Source organism: Pantherophis guttatus, chromosome 8 (genome assembly GCF_059756535.1).
Source record: "Pantherophis guttatus breed Tessera chromosome 8, ASM5975653v1, whole genome shotgun sequence".
Lineage (NCBI taxonomy): Eukaryota > Metazoa > Chordata > Lepidosauria > Squamata > Colubridae > Pantherophis > Pantherophis guttatus.
In genome coordinates this window covers 22,609,063-22,628,743 of record NC_142070.1, presented here as the reverse complement: position 1 = coordinate 22,628,743, position 19,681 = coordinate 22,609,063, and the positions used below count along the sequence as shown (strand labels likewise).

Here is a 19,681-nt window from a genome sequence, read left to right as displayed (position 1 = left end):
ATTTATCTACATAAATTATACTAAAACAGTTTAAAATAATTTAAGAAGTTTTACCATAAAACCATTCTATAGCCTTTTCTAAAACATCTACAGAGCATCAACTCAGGAAGGCTAATAAAAGAGCGAAAGAGTTAAAACCAAGCCCCACATCTCCCTATCTAAGCCACCTTTACCCATTTCAGGTAAATGCCATTGTTTGATAACAAACACAAAGAAAGAAAAGGTAAACACAAAAAGTTTGCAGTGAAGAGCCACATAATCAAGCCTCTTAAAAAGTCTATGGAGAGTCTCAGTCATCCAGGTCATAATTGCCGGTGCTTTTTCAAAAGGCAACTGGATTGTTTTTCCTTGTGGAGGAAGAACACATTTCGCTTCTCATCCAAGAAGCTTCAACAGTTCTGACTGGATGGTGAGGGGATGGTAGGATAGGTTCTGACAGGATGGGGATGAGGGAAATAAAAGGACTGTATTTCTTTGCAGAAATTTCTTAAAAAGAAGTTTTCAAAATGGGAGTTACGACCCTGACATCAGATTTCTCTACTTAGAAATAGAACAGTCCATTAAATAACTTGACCCCCAAATCGGTTAAGTTAGCCCTGGCGCTTAGAGTTGGGCATAGAAATGCAATAGAAACTGATGCAGTGGTAAATAATGTCAGATGATCTGACTGCCCACCCCAAACAACACCTGAGCAGCTACATTTGGCGCCCGTTGAATCATCTTCAAAAGCAATCTCATGGCGAGCATGTTAACAATATTTCAGTTTATACATGACACTCTCAGATAAAAAATAGACTGCATACTGATGCATGTGGTACATGTATGTTAATTATATGGGTATGATTGCAGCTATACAAGAGATAATATACCAGAAGGCTTCCCAAATAAATGTCATTGGAATATAAAAAGAATTCAGCAACATCGTTATTTTCTTCTATTTTCAGTTTCTTTTATAGAGGCACAATAGAGGATTATGCTAAAAATAATTTCAGGCTTCTTTTTTTATCCCTAGGAATAAATATGCAAATCACAATTAAAACTCGTGGGACTGAATGGGAGTATTTATACCTAATAATCAAAATTAATAAATCAATTCAATAGATAAGTCCCAGAAAAGTTAATAGTGCATGACAATTTTTGCTAGCTTTACTACTTGTCTACTGGCACATATCTGACAATCATTTATAATGTATAAATATCCTGAAAAAAGAAGGTCCAACTTTTGTATTGCAATATTGAAATGAAATAATTTTTTAGCATCCTATGAAACGTCATGTCTCTGCAGTAAAATATAGATAGCTGAACTGCTCCAAATTCTCAAAATTTACTTGAAAATGTATGATAATCTGCCATAAGTGACATGATTTAATTTCATAAAAAATGCTGATAACCTTGAAATTTAGATTTCTAAATTTAATATGTCTCCCTAAGTAGTCTGCTTCATTGTCAGTCATCTTTTGATACTTAGACAGTTAAACCAATAATTAAATGGTCATGGCAACCTGTGAACACAAGTCCACTCAGTTATCTGTACAGGTCAACAGTAGTTAAAAGGGAAAGTAAATGGCAGAGATGTAGAGTAGCAAATCTTAAGAGTACTTTGAAAGACAACAACATCAGATCATCCTGTCCAAAAGCTTCAGGAGCCAACATCAATGATATATGTAATATGTCAAGCTATATAAAATATTGTATGAAATAACATCAAAACTGGCTGTTTAAAAAAGGACATCTTAATGAGCCATGCAGATAAATATTATTATAAATTATTAGGCACAATCTGTTCTTGCATTTTCCACATGATACAGTGATGTATCCTGTTAACACCCACAGTTTAGTTATCTCTATGTAACTAATAGTAAGATTAGCTTCAGATGAATCTGCTAGTTTTATAGCAACTTTGTGAATTATGTTCATTGACTATCTTGGGGGGAAAGGAAGGGAGGTTATTAAAATTTCATACAATTTTAAAGTTTCATTCGAGTTTATTGTAAAACTGACATGCATTGTATTTTTCAATATTCAAGTTTAGTTTTCCACGCGAATGGTGGACATATTAGGAATGTCTTGTGAATTCTAGTAAAATTTAATAATATATTTTCTAGAGGTGACTGACTGTTGGCATAATCCCAGGAAATTAGTTGTAGCTATATGGAACTAAATGTAGAATGTGGAGTTTTTTAAACTAGCTGATTTTGTACACCCATTGCATATATGTTATACAGCCTTCCATTAAGTAGGTTTATAACAAAATAAATTTTATTGAATTCAGTCATGCATGCTGTCAGAGAAATACGAATAAAATCAAAATGTGGGGGATGAACTTGATTTGATTGTTAGGAGTAAATTTCTTAGCTTCGTGTGATATTTTTAGTATCCTGCAGAAAGTGGGTTAATGTTACGAAACAGCCCTTTGCCTTTCATATGTACGAGGTAAATATGATATTGTGGGTCTAAGTCGGTATTCCACTAGTGGATATGTCCTTTCCATTCACAGAAGTGTTGTTTCCAGAGTGCTAAAAGAGCATGGCGTAAGAAAATAACCTGAGATATAGATGCACAAGCTGTTACTGAAATTATTTGAATCATTAGAATGTATATATAGCTTCTATCTTCCTTATGGATCAAGTTTCAATACAACTTCAAAAATATCATGATGTGCAAGTTTAGAAGTTTCTTTCCAGGTTGTGTAAGAATTGTAAATATCATTAACATAGTTTATTTTTTCACCAACTGGTGGTCCATGGACCACTGGTGGTCCATGAGAAAATTTTGGTGGTCCGCAGAAAAATTATTTGCATTTTTTATATTGCACTAAATCAGGGATCCTCAAACTATGGCTCCTGGGACAGATACGTGCAATGAACGTTTGTGTTGCTGCAGAGAGTCTCTCCCTTCGGGGTCTTTTTGTGTGGGTTGGAGGGGAACAGAAATTCCGATTTGGGGTCTGCTTCGGCCTCCTGGTGCAGGGCTTTGGGTGAAGGCTGGAGGGAAGTGCTGCTGGTGGCGAAGAGGCGGAGGGCCTTGTTCCAGTGGGACAGCATCATGGCCTGGAACTAGCTGACCATCTCAGCCCACTGAGCCCCCAGGCGCCTGTACCTGGCCTTGCACTCCTGCAAGTCTTCCCTCTGCTTGGAAAGCCTATGCTCCTAGTCCTCAGTGATCCAATTTGAACTGAGCTGTTTTGCCAACTCTTTCTCATGGTGGCTGCTTAGGTCCAACAACTGCTTCCTGTTGGGGCCCTAAGGAGCCCGGGCGGGGAGGTGAGTAGCTAGGAGGGGAGGGGTGAGTAGAGGCTGGCGAAGTGCCCCTTGATGGGAGTGACATCAAGTTGGCCACTCCCACCCAGTCACATGACCACTAACCATGCCCACCAAGTCAGTCATTAGGGAGATCATATTAGTGGTGTGCGGGATTTCAAATTAAGAATTTAGTGGTCCCTGAGGTCCGAAAGTTTGGTCACCCCTGCTTAAGAGTACTTTGACTAAAAAACCAAGATGTACACGTTGAATTAAAACCTGTTTCATACACCCCCATGACTGATTTAAGCCAATTCATTTATTTGTTTGAGACAATCCTGTTTTCTTCGATTGGACATAACTACTTCTTATGAATCTTTTATTACTTTGAAGTATAATCACCAAGCTTCATTTAAGTATGGCAGAACTCCCTAGCCCTGTTTTGATTCATTAAGACCCTTAGGCTGCCCTCTGTTTTATAGGTAGCATTCCTACTGATATATTTATGGGATATTAGACCAGGATGAAGCTGATAACTCAAGGAGTACAAAAGTCATCAAACTTCATTTCCCTATTTCATTAAAATAGATTTCTATAAGAGAAGAGAACTTGATTTAGCAGTATTTAGAGTTTATTGACCTGCCCAAAAATCAATGGACAAAAAAAAAAAAAAAGCTATGTCCTACCTGTCATATGCCTGACACAAGAAGTCTTTCATAGTCCTAATAAATTTATGTGTCTTATCAGTGGTTATAGAGGTCAGAGTTGTGGATAGAACTAATATATCTTTATTCAAAAGATCTTCATGTTCACTAAATACTGTAGTGAGTTGGAGTTTTCCCTTTTTGCTCCCATCTGTTGGCCATGTACATGTTTGCAGTCCAGATTTGATATTAGTCAGAAAAAGGACCAAGGAAGGCAACAAAACTTTCTTCCAGTTAATTATTCATTAGATGGCTACCTAAACATATATTCTATAAATCTGACCTTGAAATTCAAAAAGTTGATTATAGGCTGAAGTTTATACATATGTATATTAACTTATATATTACCTCTGTAATATAAATCTAATATTATGCAAATGAGTAGGCTGTTCAGAAAGACAAATTATGTAGGGAGGTAAAAGGTTAATGTTCATTTGCCAACATTCATTTATCTTAGTTCCCATGACTGTGGTATACCTAACAAAAATTATGCATGTTTAATAGCATTCATACATGATATTACATCCAATCCGATTGTATAACATCTTGGGAGGTCTTATAATAAACAATAATTCATAGTAGTTGGTTGACAATGAGAAAAGATAGTTGACTATTTAAAAAAAGATTAATATGCCTCTATATTGTTTCCAATACAATTACAATTCAAGGTGATTTACACCCTACAAATTATTAGAATGAAAATATAATTAAACAATAGTTAAAAGAATGTAAAATATTCATTTGAAAAGTGGTATAAAAACTATTCAGATTTGAAGCGATGCTAAAGGAAATAGCATTCTAAAGTATGAGGTCCTCAACATAATGTTCACTTAAGATCTGCTTCTATCACATTGTCTTGTTGACATAAGAACTGCCATAAAGAGTTCTCTGTTCGCTCCTTTCATACCTCTCTCTCCCATAAGAAATATTTTCTCAAACCATAGAGTAAAGCAGAGAAAGTATCCTCTAATAATGTAAACTTTTATAAACATGATTAATAGGATTAATAGTCTTAATCTACTGTTTTGCTAATATATGTGGTTTTTAGCTCTTAAGAATTCCAATTCAAACTGGAATTGACAAAGCCAGTACTTGTAGGGAATTCTGGTAGTCAGATATGTACGGAGGTCACCAAGTTGGAGAAGAATGGATTTTAAATACTATTAAGAATTTTGTAAATAATTCTCCAGCTGTTATGTAACTCTGAGGCCTTTTATAATAATAATAATAATAATAATAATAATAATAATAATTATTATTATTATTATTATTATTATTATTATTATTATTATTATTATTATTATTATTATTATTATTTTATTTCTATACCGCCCTTCTCCCGAAGGACTCAGGGCGGTGTACAGCCTATTTAAAAACACAAGACAAAACAGCAGTTAAAAATTAAAATGATTAAATAGATTTGGCTCAATTTAAAACCCCAGAAATTTAAAATACTCCAATTTAAAATTATTATGTTGATAGGCCAGCCTGGCGGAACAACAGGGTCTTCAGTGCGCAGCGAAACACCCAGAGGCTGGAGATCTTACGTATTTCCGGGGGCAGTTCATTCCACAGGGCTGGGGCTCCCACAGAGAAGGCCCTCCCCCTGGGTGTCGCCAGCCAACATAACTTGGCCGATGGCACCCTGAGGAGACCCTCTCTGTGGGAGTGGACTGGCCGGTGGGAGGCTATTGGTGGCAGAAGTCAGTCTCGAAGGTACCCGGGTCCTATGCCATGGAGCGCTTTAAAGGTGGTAACCAACACTTTGAATCGCACCCGGAAGACCACTGGGAGCCAGTGCAGCTCGCACAGGAGGGGTGTCACGTGGGCACAACTTAATGTGCACTCAGTATCTATTTGTACTCATCCAGATATAAAGCAAAATTTTACATAAGTAATTTGTCTTCAGTTTCAAAACAACAGCAGCAACAAAACAGAATAATTTTTTTTATCTTGACTATGTTTGTACAGAAGATGTATCACTTGCATGTTGTATAAATTCATTGCCAGGATAACTTCATAAGTTTTTATACACATCTGGGCCATTTTGGAAGTTATTACATACCCAACAATTTTTGGTGCAGATTACTTATTGGATCATTTTAAGAGTCTAGAGGTCTGTAGTCTGTACTCAGGCGATTGAATCTGGGTTAAATTTCTAATAGAGATATTCTCGTAGACGTCAGCTTTTACCTTCCAACTTTGTATGTCAGCAGAAACATCTTCAGAAGGATTATAAGCGCTGTTGTTTGAATGAGGATATGGACTCTTGTGAAGTTGAGGATTGTGTTAATGCAGAGTTCCTAATTTTGGAGACGAGTGTAAACATGCTGGATAATTGTACTTACAATTCCCTGTAAACTGCAGTTCAGAATGGGTTGGAAGTAATGGTGAGTGGGTTTGTACATCCTTTGCACATACATTTGTATCTAGAGGGCCTCAACCTATTCTCCAAGCAGCGGTCACCAACTGGTGGTCCGTGGACCACTGGTGGTCCATGAGAAAATTTTGGTGGTTCGCAGAAAAACTGCATTTTTTATATTGCACTAAGTCAGGGGTCCTCAAACTACGGCCCCTGGGACAGATACGTGCAATGAACACTTGTGTTCCTGGAGAGAGTCTCCCCCTTTGGGGTCTTCTTGTGTGGGTCAGAGGGGGAGCAGAAATTCCAACTTGGGGTCTGCTTCGGCCTCCTGGTGCAGGGTTTTGGGCGAAGGCTGGAGGGAAGTGCTGCTGATGGCAAAGAGCCGGAGGCCTTGTTCCAGTGGGACTGCATCATGGCCTGGAACTGGTTGACCATCTCAGCCAGCTGAGCCTCCAGGCGCCAGTACCTAGCCTTGCACTCCCGCAGGTCTTCCCTCTGCTTGGAAAGCCTATGCTCGTAGTACTCAGTGAGGTGCTTCTTCTGAGCCTCTTTCTCGATCAGATCCAGTTTGAATTGAGCTGTTTTGCCAACTCTTTCTCATGGTGGCTGCTTAGCTCCAACAACTGCTTCCTGTTGAAGCCCTAAGGAGCCCGGGCAGGCAGGGGAGGAGTGGCTGGGAGGGGAATGACATCGAGTTGGCCATGCCCACCCAGTTACATGATCACCTAGCCACGCCCATGCAGCAGATCATATTAGTTGGTGATCCCTGCTCCAAAGCACCTGAAGGCAGAATAAGAAGCAATGGATGGAAACTAATCAAGGAGAGGTCTAACCTAGAAATAAGGGGAAATCTTTTGACAATTAGAACATTCAATCAGCTTGTCTTCAGAATTTACCGGTGCTCCAGAACTGGTGGTTTTTAAGAAGAGATTGGACAGCCATTTGTCTGAAATGATATATGGTCCCCTGCTTAAGAAGACCTGCAAGTTCCCTTCCACCTCTGTTATTCTACTCTATTCTACATTTGAAGGTAAAGAAAAAGTGCTTTAATACAGGTAGTCCTTGACTTACAACAGTTCATTTAGTCACTGTTTGAAGTTACAACAGCACTAAAAGAAGTGACTTATGACCATTTTTCATACTTATTACTGCTGCAGGATCCCCATAGTTACATGATCAAAATTCAGCTGTTTGGAACTGACTCGTTTATGATGGTTGCAGTGTCCTAGGTCATGTGATCACCTTTAACAACCTTCTTATCATATCTTATCAAAGTCAATAGGGAGGCCAGATTCACTTAACAACCATATTACTAATTTAACAACTGAGGTGTTTCGCTTAACAAATGTGACAAGAAAGGTCGTAAAATAGTGCAAAACTTACTTAACAAATGTCTTGTTTAGCAACAGAAATTTTGGGCTCTATTGTGGTCGTAAATCTAGGGTGACCCGTATCAGATTTCAACAATCATTGATTGGCTTCTAGCTCAATGCTTTTAATGATTTGCTAGTCCTATATTTCAGGAAATAGCAGACAATTTTAATAAATTCTATTGCAGTTATTAGCACAAAGTCTCCCTGCATTTTCTACAGATAACTCTTAATTTCTTTTTGTTTTAAAACATTTTCCTCTTGTTCTAGAGTAAGGATTAGCAAGACTATAATTCCTTGCCCACTTGCTGTGGATCAGGAAAATTAGAAAGCTAGATGAATAATTTTGGCCTCGATCTCCCGGCATGATGGTTTTCCACCTGCAGAATTTTCCTTATGAAGAAGCAGTGACCAATGTATCTGTCATTTAAAGTAGTACAGACACAAGCAATTTCAACAGTGATGAAGACTTCAATTAGAGAGGTGGACAGGGAGAAGGCATTAGAATGCTACTGTGATAATACTTTAATCAGGTAGAAAATGTCCTCTAATAAACAGTTATTAAATGCATAAACTACAATATCTGAAGAGGACTTTCAGTGGGTTCCCTTTACAATTGTAATGATAACAATTTCATTAAAAAGATCTTGTTTCCTTTATTTTTATGATATGGATATGGTTAGAATCCGACAAATTCTATTTATGGTAATCTTTTTAGGCTAGCAAACAGGTAGAGCAAATGTATCATTCCCTGTAAACCCTACTAGTCACAGCTATTGCCACAGTATATATGACTTACCATATTTTGTCCAGATAAGCAGTTTCACTTTAAGAGTAACCTGTTTTTGGAAGCAGTAGACCAGGCGGCACAGTTACCATTCAAGACAGATTTCATTGTTTTTTAAAGTTTTGCCATGCTAATAATTTATATTACTTGGAATGTACATTCAGATGAAAAATACTTACCTCATAGTGTCACTTGTGCAACTGTATATCACTATTACATGGGATTATAATGGCAAATGTAGAATCTTCTGTAACATGCTTATAGAAGAAAATTACCATATTTTTCGGAGTACAAGATGCACCTTAGTTTTTGGGGAGGAAAATAAGAAAAAAGCTGATTGGCAGGTGGATCGGCCTCCTAGAATACCCCCAATCAGCTGTTCCCGGAAGTGAATTTTAGCAACAGGTTCGTTGGTTGTGAGCTCTGTGCCTTGCTTTTTTTTCAGCCTCTGAAACTTCTGAAATTCTGTTTCAGAAAAAAACTTTTTTTCCTGCCTCTGAAAGCCTCCGAAACAGATTTTCAGAAAAAAAAGCCTCTGAAGCTCTGTTTGGAGGCTTTTTTTCTGAAGCTTCATTTCTGATGCTTTTTTCAGCCTCTGAAACCTCCATTTGAGAAGCTGGGCGGGGCTACATTTGGAGTATAAAACGCACCAAGATTTTCACCCTCTTTTGGGGGAAAAAGATGCGTTTTATACTCCAAAAAATACAGTACGTACTAGATTAGGCAAAGGATGCAACGAGATTTCATGTATAAAATCTGTGATTACAATGGCTCTCAGTATAAAATAATTCTATTTGTTTTCCTGCATAATCTTCCTAGCTAAATAATTCTCAGAAAAATCAATATTTTCTCCACTATTTTTTTCAAAGCAACATCAAGAAATCTAAGCTAGGCTAGTTAAGATTAGGTTAAGCAAGGTTGGCCTATATGGACTGGAAGTGGTTCTCCAGGATCCCAGATTTTTTCCCAATACTAAACCCTGAACTTGATGTTTCAACACTGAACTATAAGGAGTTGGTTAAATGTTTGCCAAGAAGGTAAAACCAGCTTTAGGATGGCTGTTGTAATAAGGAGAAATTTTACTCGATAGGATTCTTTTGAGACATTAATTTCTTGATCTGATTCTCACTCAACTATATATGTGGTATATATTGTGTATATGGTAAATCCATGTGATTAGATCCATCACATCTTCTTGGACTTAAATGTTGAAAAGAACTTTGATTCCACAGAAAGATTTGAATCAAATGCAATAGTCATCTAAAGCCAGTGACAATGACAGAACAATGTTAACACACACAGTTAATGTCCCGGTGCAGACCCTGATCTTTCACAGTTGCATCCTTATATGTCAAATGCAAGCATATAAATTGCAAAGTATGCATTGTGATGTCATGGCACTCATTCATCACATGGCATATTTGCCCTCATGAATGTTTCTGATGCCCACATCACTTGACACATTCACTTAAATAGCTCAGAGTGGCTAAAGTGCTCATTTAAAATCATGTGACTTGGGAGCAGCTTTACAAATGTAAGGTACTATAGTTTTTGTCTTAGGAATTCTGCACACGCCAACTCCTTTATTAGCCAACTACTATGTTTCCAGGATTTATTTCATTTATAAGGGTAGACACAGTAAAAATGTCGTGATACAGTTGTGGTCTGTAGGACAACTTGCTGTCCTCCACTGGGTTTCAAACATATGTTTTGACTGTGCAGTAGAGCTCTGTGCTAAGGAAGCTGTACAGAAGTCCAGTTATTGGGAAGTTGTAATTATTTGCATCTTAGGAGCTGGTAAATATCTCTGAAATGAGGGAGGGAGGGAAAAAAGGGAAGGGAAGGGAAGAGAAGGGAGGAAGGAAGGAAGGAAGGAAGGAAGGAAGGAAGGAAGGAAGGAAGGAAGGAAGGAAGGAAGGGTTTCCAATGTTGTGAGCTTCCACAAGAAAATTCAATGTGGAAGCCAACAAGTAGTGGGAAATTGCTCCCACTCAATGATTTTTTTGCCTGACCATGGTCTGTTTTTCAGTTTAAGATAGAGTTATATATCTGAAACAATAAATCAATGGGTCATGGGCTGTCTAGTATCCTATAAAGTTGGTTGCTGCTTAGAAGACATAGTTATTCTTCAGTTAAAGTATTTCATGTGATCGTGAAAATACACATACATTTTAAAATGCTATATGTTTTGACAGTTTTATACATCAATCATTACAACCTATTGTCCTACAGACAAATAGCATTTGTATAAATTATTATCTCAAATCATCTGGAACTGATTTGGAGAACATCAGGTAGGGGAAATCTGCTGTATAGAATCAATCATAAGTCCTAGTCCTATAAATATAACTTTTATAGATTTGGACTTTTTAGATATCTCAGTCCTTTTGATTTTAAATAATAAACCTTTCGTTCTCTGTCTCTTTTAAATAATCTAAGATTGCTTGTTCAGAGAATGTCATCCGCAGAGGTTCTTCAGAGTTGTCATTTAAAAATCTGCAGTGAGAAGGAAATTCCAATATAAATGTGGAAACAGTTTTCAGCTTTTATTAAAATCCAGATCATTCATTTAGTGGACAGTTTTAAAGAGCTTGGAAAGAGGTTGTATTCTCCATTTTCAATAAAAGGCCCTAAGATTATTCAACATATGTCAGGTGACATAGGGAAGTAAGTATATGGAAACCATTGGAAGAAATAAATAATAGCATTTTAACTGATGCTAAATTTGACAGAGGGTGATCTTGATTTTCTCTGGTGTTTTTGATCTTACAGTACTTACCCTGCTCAAGAAACCATGTCTCCATTGTGTGACTTTAGAGCAATTGAACCAATGAAATTCAGAGAGACAATGATGCATAAGGGCCATCATCAATACCTTTGATGTCACAAATGGGCTTGCAAGCATACAGCCAAGCACCAGATGCACTTAGTAATAGGGCCAAAGTTGGCCATATTTCCAGCCCATTATATTCTTTCTTGCTACAAAACTTTCTGAAGTATCCTGATTTTAGATCCTCATTTGTCCTTTTAGCATTCTGGTTTCTAGTATTTGTAAACATGGGTGTTACCCTTTTTTAGTAATAATAATAAAAAACCCTAGTGAATTGTATACTGCTTTGAACCTAATGTATGCATGCTTATGTGTTTGCATTTCCTTGTTTTTATTTTATATTTTCTCCACATTGCTATTTTGTTTCTGTTTCATGCAAACTCCTGTCCTGAAATTGTGCAGGGTAATCTGATGCTCTCCCTTCTGTATCATATGTTTTCTCTTGTTTATTGAGTTATGTTCCGCCATACTTCAGATATGACAGCCATTTAATAATCCTGAAGCTGTAGCTCTGCAGGGGCTAAAAAGATCCCAGCAGGCTTGTTAACTTCTGCTCTGAAACATTATGGGAAATATTTTCCTGTCCTTGAAATCCATGGGCTTCTGATTAATTTATTTTAAGGCTGTAAAAATCCATAACCAGGTATGTGGGAAGCATATTGAATTGCTCTTCCCATCCAGTTATTTAAGTTCTCTTTCCTCATTCCCAGGTTTTACATAGCCATTTAACTGCTTGCTGTGTTATAAAAGTAACATTGACCAATCTCACAAATCTCTCATTGAAAAGTCCACAACAAATATTTAATTGGGGGGGGGGAGTTTTTTTTTTAAGAAAAGCGTTAGGTATCATTCCTGTCTCAGGAAAAATACAATCTAGACATTTTTATAAATATGCTGATGTTGTCCTTGTTTAGATAGAAGATTCCTTCAATAAAAGAAGTTATTCCAAATGGGATATGAATCCTATTCCAGATTCAGTGAAAGGGAAACCAAGTCAGTTTTTAAGGGGAAAGAACACACAAAGAAAAAGTTGTTCAATAGTAATCCTTGACTCCACCCCACCTGTTTTTTGTTTTGTTTTGTTTTGTTTTTTTGAGAAAAAAGCTGAAGGAGAAGTGTGTGGATTCAGCATTTCTGGTAATAAATTACAGTGGGTAAGAAGTAATGGGAAACAGGAGAAACTGTTGTTATGTTATATCAGGCAATTATAGTGTACTGTTTGTCTAAAAAAATCATCTAAAATGAAAATCTACTATAGAATAAATTCTAAGGGTTATTTAAATGCATGTCAGGTAGTATGTTTTCCACATGCTACTGAATTAGCCAGTCTTATTATCAACTCAGTATTTCACTTTGAAATAGATTTTGGGAGCCTGGTTCACAGATGAATCTATCATTCTCAGTATTTGTTGGGTACATGAATGTTGATCAACTTCACGGCAGTTGATCAATGAATCCATCCTTTTGTGTGTATGTGTGTATAAAATGTGTACATATGTGTATGTGTGTATTTTCGTATAGGTGATCTATTTAGAAATGATGTGAACATTTTATTCAGGAAATTATAAAATGGTCATATTCATTATGCATCATTCTATACATGCAAGTGATTTCTAAACACACACAAATCATCAAGTGATGAACACGTATTTGTGAACTAGATCACACTGTGCAAGTGAGCGATGATAGAATTGAATAGGGTCACCCCATATTGCTGTGCAGGATGCAACATTTGATCCCTAGATGAGTTTTGCAAAACTTCTTTTTACATTTTCAGCTATGGTAACTATCAACGGGTTGTAGAAAAAAATGAAGCTGAGATAATGAAATATTTTGTCAGTTACTGTATTCGTGTGAAGTTAAGAATATATGGTTCTGATGAACCTGAAAGCTTGGTCATCATTTTGTGTCATTTGAATGATTCTACTCAAGGTCCTGTTGTAATTTGGATGCTGGAATTTTTCTCAAGGTCCAACATTTCTGCCTTTCATTTTATGTATTTTGAGCACGTTCATACTTCTCAGGAGGGAAAATAGTATCACATTTATATGGGAGAAGCTGATGGTGTTGCTACTGCTCTCGAAAGTAAAATTACTTCCATTCAGAATTGAAGGGAAGAAACGGATATGGAATTTCATCCCATGTTGCTTTTTGAAGGGCAGCAAAAATAATCTGAATTAGGATTTTATGTGTTGTCTGTAATATGGTCTGATCAATGTTTGCGCTCTCTCTCTCTCTCTCTCTCTCTGTAGATAATGTAATGATTAAAACACTGAAATAGGAGTAGAGAAATATAGATTCTAGTCCTTCCTTGGACATGGATAAGTGAGATGTGGCTGACTTTGTGTCAGTCAGTTTGCTAGGAAGTTAAATTAGGAAATCCAGTTAAACTAGGACAAGGGTGTCAAACTCGTGTTGTCATGGTGGCATCACATGACGTATCTGGACTTTTTTCCCCTTCGCTAAACCAGGCATGGGCATAGCCAGCGTGTTGACGGATCCGGCCTGTGGACCACGAGTTTGACAGCCATGAACTAGGAAATCAAAAAACATCTACCTATCAATCCACATGTGACAAACATGGTAGACTATGAACAGAGCTTCACCTGAGACGATTGATTTGGGATTATGATGATGATGATGATGATGATGACAATGATAATAAATGTACACACACATACACAAACACCCCCACCCCCCCACACACAAACACACTATTGTAGGGACAATAGAAGGTAGGAAATAATACATAAAAATGTTAAACAAATTAAAAGAGGGTTATATTATAGAAGGGAGTAATGATAGCAGTTGTAAAGACATCAATACTGTAGATGCTGTCTCATGAATTTTGGAAAGCATGCAGGAGAACTGAAGGATAATCAAAAATCCACGGGCAAAATGCTTGGAGCACAACTTTATTACCAAAGACTTTGATCTTTGCAGCAAAATTGAGGCTTGAGCTGCTGAGGATAACTGTGGAATCACAACATGAGCCTGTGGGATTTAACCGGGAAATAGACTTCTGCCACAGAAAAATTTCCATAGAGGCAAGTTATGGTACACCAAGAGCCTCACTAGCTAGGAGCGAATAAGAAACAGAAGGGAAAAGGGGTCAGCCTGGTTCAAGAATACAATGTTTTCTCAAGAAAGGAAGGGGGAAAAGATACTGAGAATAGAAAAGAAATAATTTATCTTAACTAGGAAATTGCTATTATTAACTCTTATATACTATGTGGAATGGTCATGTTAGGGAACAGAAGATTAATAAAAACGGAGCAATCTTAAATAACAGGGTCTGTTTTCTGTGGTTTTCAAATAAATTCAGGTGCACCTTTTTATGATGGGAAATATTAAAATTTAAGAACTAAGTGGCATACATTCATTTAAATAAGTAGGCAAGCAAATGAATTTAGTACTAAGATTACAAATATGAACCAAGACTGAAAAGCTAAGGTTTACACAAGGATTTTGAGCACGCTTCGCCAAATATAAATCCCAGTGACATTTCTCAAATTACTTTAAAAACTCAAGTGTGATTCCTAAAGACTCAGGGAGGTTGCTTGAAGGAAAAAAATCAAGGTGCTTTAGGCTCTTGGTAGATTATTTTTCTGGAAATTATAGTCAAGACTTAAGCCCAAAGATTTGACAGTAACATTCCTTGCCTTCTCTTCCCCCACTGTTTGCTGGTGACAAAAAATAACTTAATGACCAATCCTTGTATTTACAACCTTCAAAGGTTTGGAAAGCAAAGGAAAGCTGAAGTAAGATTGTAAACACAGTCATGGTTTCACCTAGAGATCGCTTCACTTAACCACTGAGTTGAATACTAAATGAGAATTGCCTGTACTATACATTCAGGTTACATCACTGAGGCGACTCTCACTGATAGCAGAAGTGGTAAGTATTGAATTGTTTAGGAAGGTTGTTTTAACTTTGGGTCAAACTTGATAAGATAACTGATGTATTACTAGAAAGCAGAAGTGAGCTCCTTTAATATTGATCTAGATGCAGGGGGAAGATAGGTTTTTAATAGAAGTTCATGTAATTTACAAAGGTTTAAATTTTCCTTATCCTGTCAGGAACCTTAGCAAAATCCTATTCCAAACCTTAATGTTTAAACTGTTTGCAATTTCCATCTAAAAACTTTTTTTAACTCAGTAACTTCAAAGAGCCACATTGCCTGCTGCTGAATCTAGTTATGTGGTTACTTAGTTTGATCAGGATCATCTGAAAGTGCTGATTCGTATCTCTTCTACTAAGATTAAAATATTTCTTTGCTGCTAACTGATATCCTCGAGGCAATATGAATAAAGGTTCTTTGTCTATGTGTACGTGGCCAGCTGCTGTTCAGCTGAATACAGAGTAAACAGGTGGCCACTCAGGTGTGAGCAGCACGTGTCTGAGGGCCCAGTTGCCACATGAATGTCTTTTAAGGTGAAAGAGGATAAAATGCATGTACGTGTGTTTGCTTGTTTGTATATTCAGTACTCTTGGGCATTCATGCAGGAATATCTCACTTTTCACAGAACTCTATCTTTTAAGGAGATGGTATTTAAAGTGTATCCCAGCTTCTTTGTTTAAGAGATTGGCTATTCTTATAACCAATACATCTGATTTAGAGAATTTAGACAACTTAAATTCTACGTATCTGGATTTCGCAGTGAGTGAAAGATCTTTTTTAGTGATTGACAGTGTTGTCCTATCTGATTAGAGTGCTTTAGAAATGTAACTGAGAGGCAAAATAATTACTGTAAAAAATCCCATCCTGATCTAACCCTTGCAATAGAAAAGCTTCAACACAACTTGATCATGTTGAAGGAGGAGGAGGAAAATATACATTCTTTAGTGTGGGATAGGTTTGTTTTTAGTGATGCAAGGCAAAAAAAACCCCCAATGGTTGGAATTTAAAAAATGCAAATATTATTGAGTGTCTACCTCATCTTTCTATTTATATAAACTAGTAAGACTCAGTATATAATGGAGGAATTTAAATCCAGTCTTTATGGGACAATTTTTTTTAAAAAAAAAAATCTAAATTTGGTTTATCCATTTCTCTGTATAAAAACAAGTTTGCTATACTACCTTTTAGGGATGGCTGTAACTAAACACAGTTATCAAATCTTTTTTCAGGATCATTAATCTATAGAGAATAGTTACAGGGAGATCTATTGGGCTAAATCTTTACTCAAGACAAAGCAGTTTCAGCAAATCAGTTTCATAAGGGGGTGGAAACAGTTTCTAGGAGGGAAATTTAAAATGAGCAATCAGTATCTTTGATGCCTTGGGAAGACACTTTTCTGATGATTTCAACAATAACTGTTTAACATAAGGCTGCCCTAGATCAACCAAGACAGATGGGTTCATGTAGATGTGAGGCTGGCTATGTCTGGCTAGGTCCCTTTTTAGAGAAATGGTCTAGAAAAGAGAGAGGAAACTGTTTTTGTTAAGTTTTTTAGATGCTAAAATAGTGCTTCTTTCTGATAAAGAAATGGAGAAAAAAAGATACAGGCCTGGTTTAGTAGTTTTCCTGATATATGGACCAGTCATGGACAGCCTAGTAGTTCTATATTCTCTCTCTTTTCCTCCTCCTTCACTATATAATAAATTGGAGGATTCCACTTTTATTTATTATTGCATTTTGGTACAACTATTAAAGTGCAATAAACAAATTAAAAACAAAAATATTAAGATTTATTTATTTGGCTTAGGCTCCGTCTCTCTATTTCCATAAATAAAAATGGATTTTTAATTAATTAAAAGCTTCTCTGAAGATGTATATTTAAAAGGCTTTTTAAAAGTGAATAAGAGTTTACAGCAATTTAAATCAATGTTTTAAATCCATGTAATACCTCATCTTAAAGAGGAGTTCTTTGATTAGGCTTTAGGACCAAGTCAGGTTCAAAGCTTGATTGCTGAGTTTAAGAGGGCTTGGGCCACAGTTTTATAGTATTTTTTGTTGGGCCTAATCTCTCCTACATCTACTCACTGAGGGAAATCTACCTGAGTTTTGGAATGGGGTGTCATCAGCATAGAACAGAGTTCCCCAACCTTTCTGGCTTTGCAGACTGGCGCTGGGAGGGGGGGGGTAGAGGAGATGGATCTGCGCAAGTGGTAGTGTGCGTTTGCATGTCTCACCTGCCATTTCCGCATCCAGTTCCGAACAGCTCACAGCCTGATAGTGGGCCATGGCGGGGATTGGAGACCCCTGGCGTAGAAGATTACTGATGACACTCAGTTCTATTATGCTTCATTATCCATTTTCAGAGAAGCAGTACTCTGTTTCCTGAATATATGATGAGGGAGGAGTTTCTGAAATTAGAAGATATTGATTTCCAGTCTATTTTGGGATTATCATCCTCCTGGAAGAACATTTTCACAGTCTGGTAGTATTCCTTGTGAATCAGTGGATTCAAGAGTGGTGATTATGGTGAGGAGCAACTATGTACAATGATAACTAATGTATCATTTATTTCCTTTCTTCAGCAGGATTCATTTGGCAGTGGTTATCCAGGTTTTCTTTGCATTTCATCCTGATTGCTGCACTGTACTATGAGGGGCTATTGTTGAAAAGGTTACAGGATTACACTGCAATATCTGTACTGGTTCCTAGTTATTAAAGGTCAATTTAAGGAGTTGATATTAACCTTGAAACCTTCCATAGTTTAGGACCTAAGTTCTAAAAGATTGAATTGCAATTATGAAATAGTCCAGTTAAGATCTGTAGGAAAGACTCCTTTGAAGATGCTTCTGCTGTCTGATTAATCTTTCTGGTTTGTAAGAGGAGAGTTGTATTTGAAAGAGATATCTGCTAAGACTCATGTCTTTCTTTGGGTTTGAGGTTATATTAACTTTTTAATGTTCTGTTTTTGAACTTTAAATACCTGTTGGAGTAGAAATTAGGTGTAGAAGACTGATAAGTAAATAAATCTGAATATGAAATTCATGAGACATTCATATAGTGAAAATTATCCCATTTTCTAAAGCTAATAGTTTGAACCACCAACGCATAGTTTCATTTATTTCTGAAATATGCCAACTTTGCAGGATAGGGTATTTCTAGCAGAATAAGGATTCGTGGCTTCATGAATTATTCCACCTACCTACCCATCTACAGTATACTATTTATCTGCTTAGTTTGGTCAAGAAAGAATATAAACATCTCTTGTTCAGGCTGGAAAATTGGCGGTGCAATAACAATAACATAACAGGGCTTTGGCCAGCCACCTAGATCTGTTGCACGCTTTTCTTTTACGCTTTTTCCCTTGGTTATTTTTGGAACCGTTTGGGCCTGGTTCATACATGCCAAGATGTTCCTTAATCTGTCACTGCTTGCTTACAGGAAAGTTGATGACTTACAGCTTTGTGTTTGAGTGGAAGTGAAATGATGTTAATATAAGCCTCATGCACTTGATGTCTAATGGCTCATCACACACGTACTCTCAAGAACTGTACGTGTGTGTGTGTGTGTGTGTGTGTGTGTGTGTGTGTACAGGATCCAGGTGCAATTATGTATCATCACATTTAAATAAACCATTCACTCCCAGTGATTTAAATGCGATTGTCTAAAATGAGTGTTGGCTATCCATGGAACTTAGTGAATTAGGGATGAGGAACTGATACAAAATTCTTTGATTTGGGACAGGAGCTTAATGTTACTTTGAGATTTTAATTCAGTTTTATGCAGCTGAAACTCCTGTTTTCTTTTCCTTTTCCTCTCCCCCCCCCCATGTGTTTTAAATAAATAGATAAATAGACATATAGAACTCAGTGGGACAATTGTTCTAGCCTCCAGTTTGACCATGAAAGGCAATCTTAAGAAATAAATGATATAATTTGATTGGGTGTTTAGGTATGCTAGAAACACTTCATCCTCCTATATATTGTCTGGCTTTTTCTTTTGTCTGCAGTACAAAATGGCAAAAGATTCAAGTGAGTGTAAAGGTTTTCCACTGTAGGTTTTCACCAGGTTTCCACTGGTATATGACTATATTTGTATAGATGGGTATAAATATTTACACATACAACAACTTATACAAAACACTTGGAATATTGCATTCAGTTTTGGTTGCCACGATGTAAAAAAGATGTGGAGACTCTAGAAAGAGTGCAGAGAAGAGCAACAAAGTTGATTAGGGGACTGGAAGCTAAATAACATATGAAGAACGGTTGCAGGAACTGGGTATGTCTAGTTTAATGAAAAGAAGGACTAGGGGAGACATGATAGCAGTGTTCCAATATCTCATTGGTTGCCACAAAGAAGAGGGAGTCAAGCTATTCTCCAAAGCACCTGAGGGTAGAACAAGAAGCAATTGGTGGAAACTAATCAAGGAGAGAAGCAACTTAGAACTAAAGAGAAATTTCCTGACAGAACAATTAATAAGTGGAA

The 19,681-nt window shown here is 36.9% G+C and overlaps 1 protein-coding gene and 1 long non-coding RNA gene across 4 annotated transcripts in view; both read left to right on the top strand.

Moving 5' to 3' along the window:
* CXXC4 (CXXC finger protein 4) overlaps positions 1 to 19,681 on the top strand; it is a 75,749-nt gene that overhangs the window by 14,817 nt on the left and 41,251 nt on the right. Inside the window, exon 1 of one of the 3 annotated variants that reach the window (XR_015729279.1) lies at positions 9,665 to 9,999. The exons of the other annotated variants lie outside the window; for them this stretch is intronic. The gene's annotated coding sequence lies outside the window, so the exon portion shown is untranslated. Of the gene's footprint in view, positions 1 to 9,664; positions 10,000 to 19,681 lie in introns of those variants that run through there. 3 annotated transcript variants of the gene reach the window in all.
* On the top strand, positions 9,902 to 17,932 carry LOC148112563 (uncharacterized). The gene is made up of 2 exons (XR_015729280.1): positions 9,902 to 10,004; positions 10,661 to 17,932. It is a non-coding gene; the product is annotated as an uncharacterized LOC148112563 (long non-coding RNA).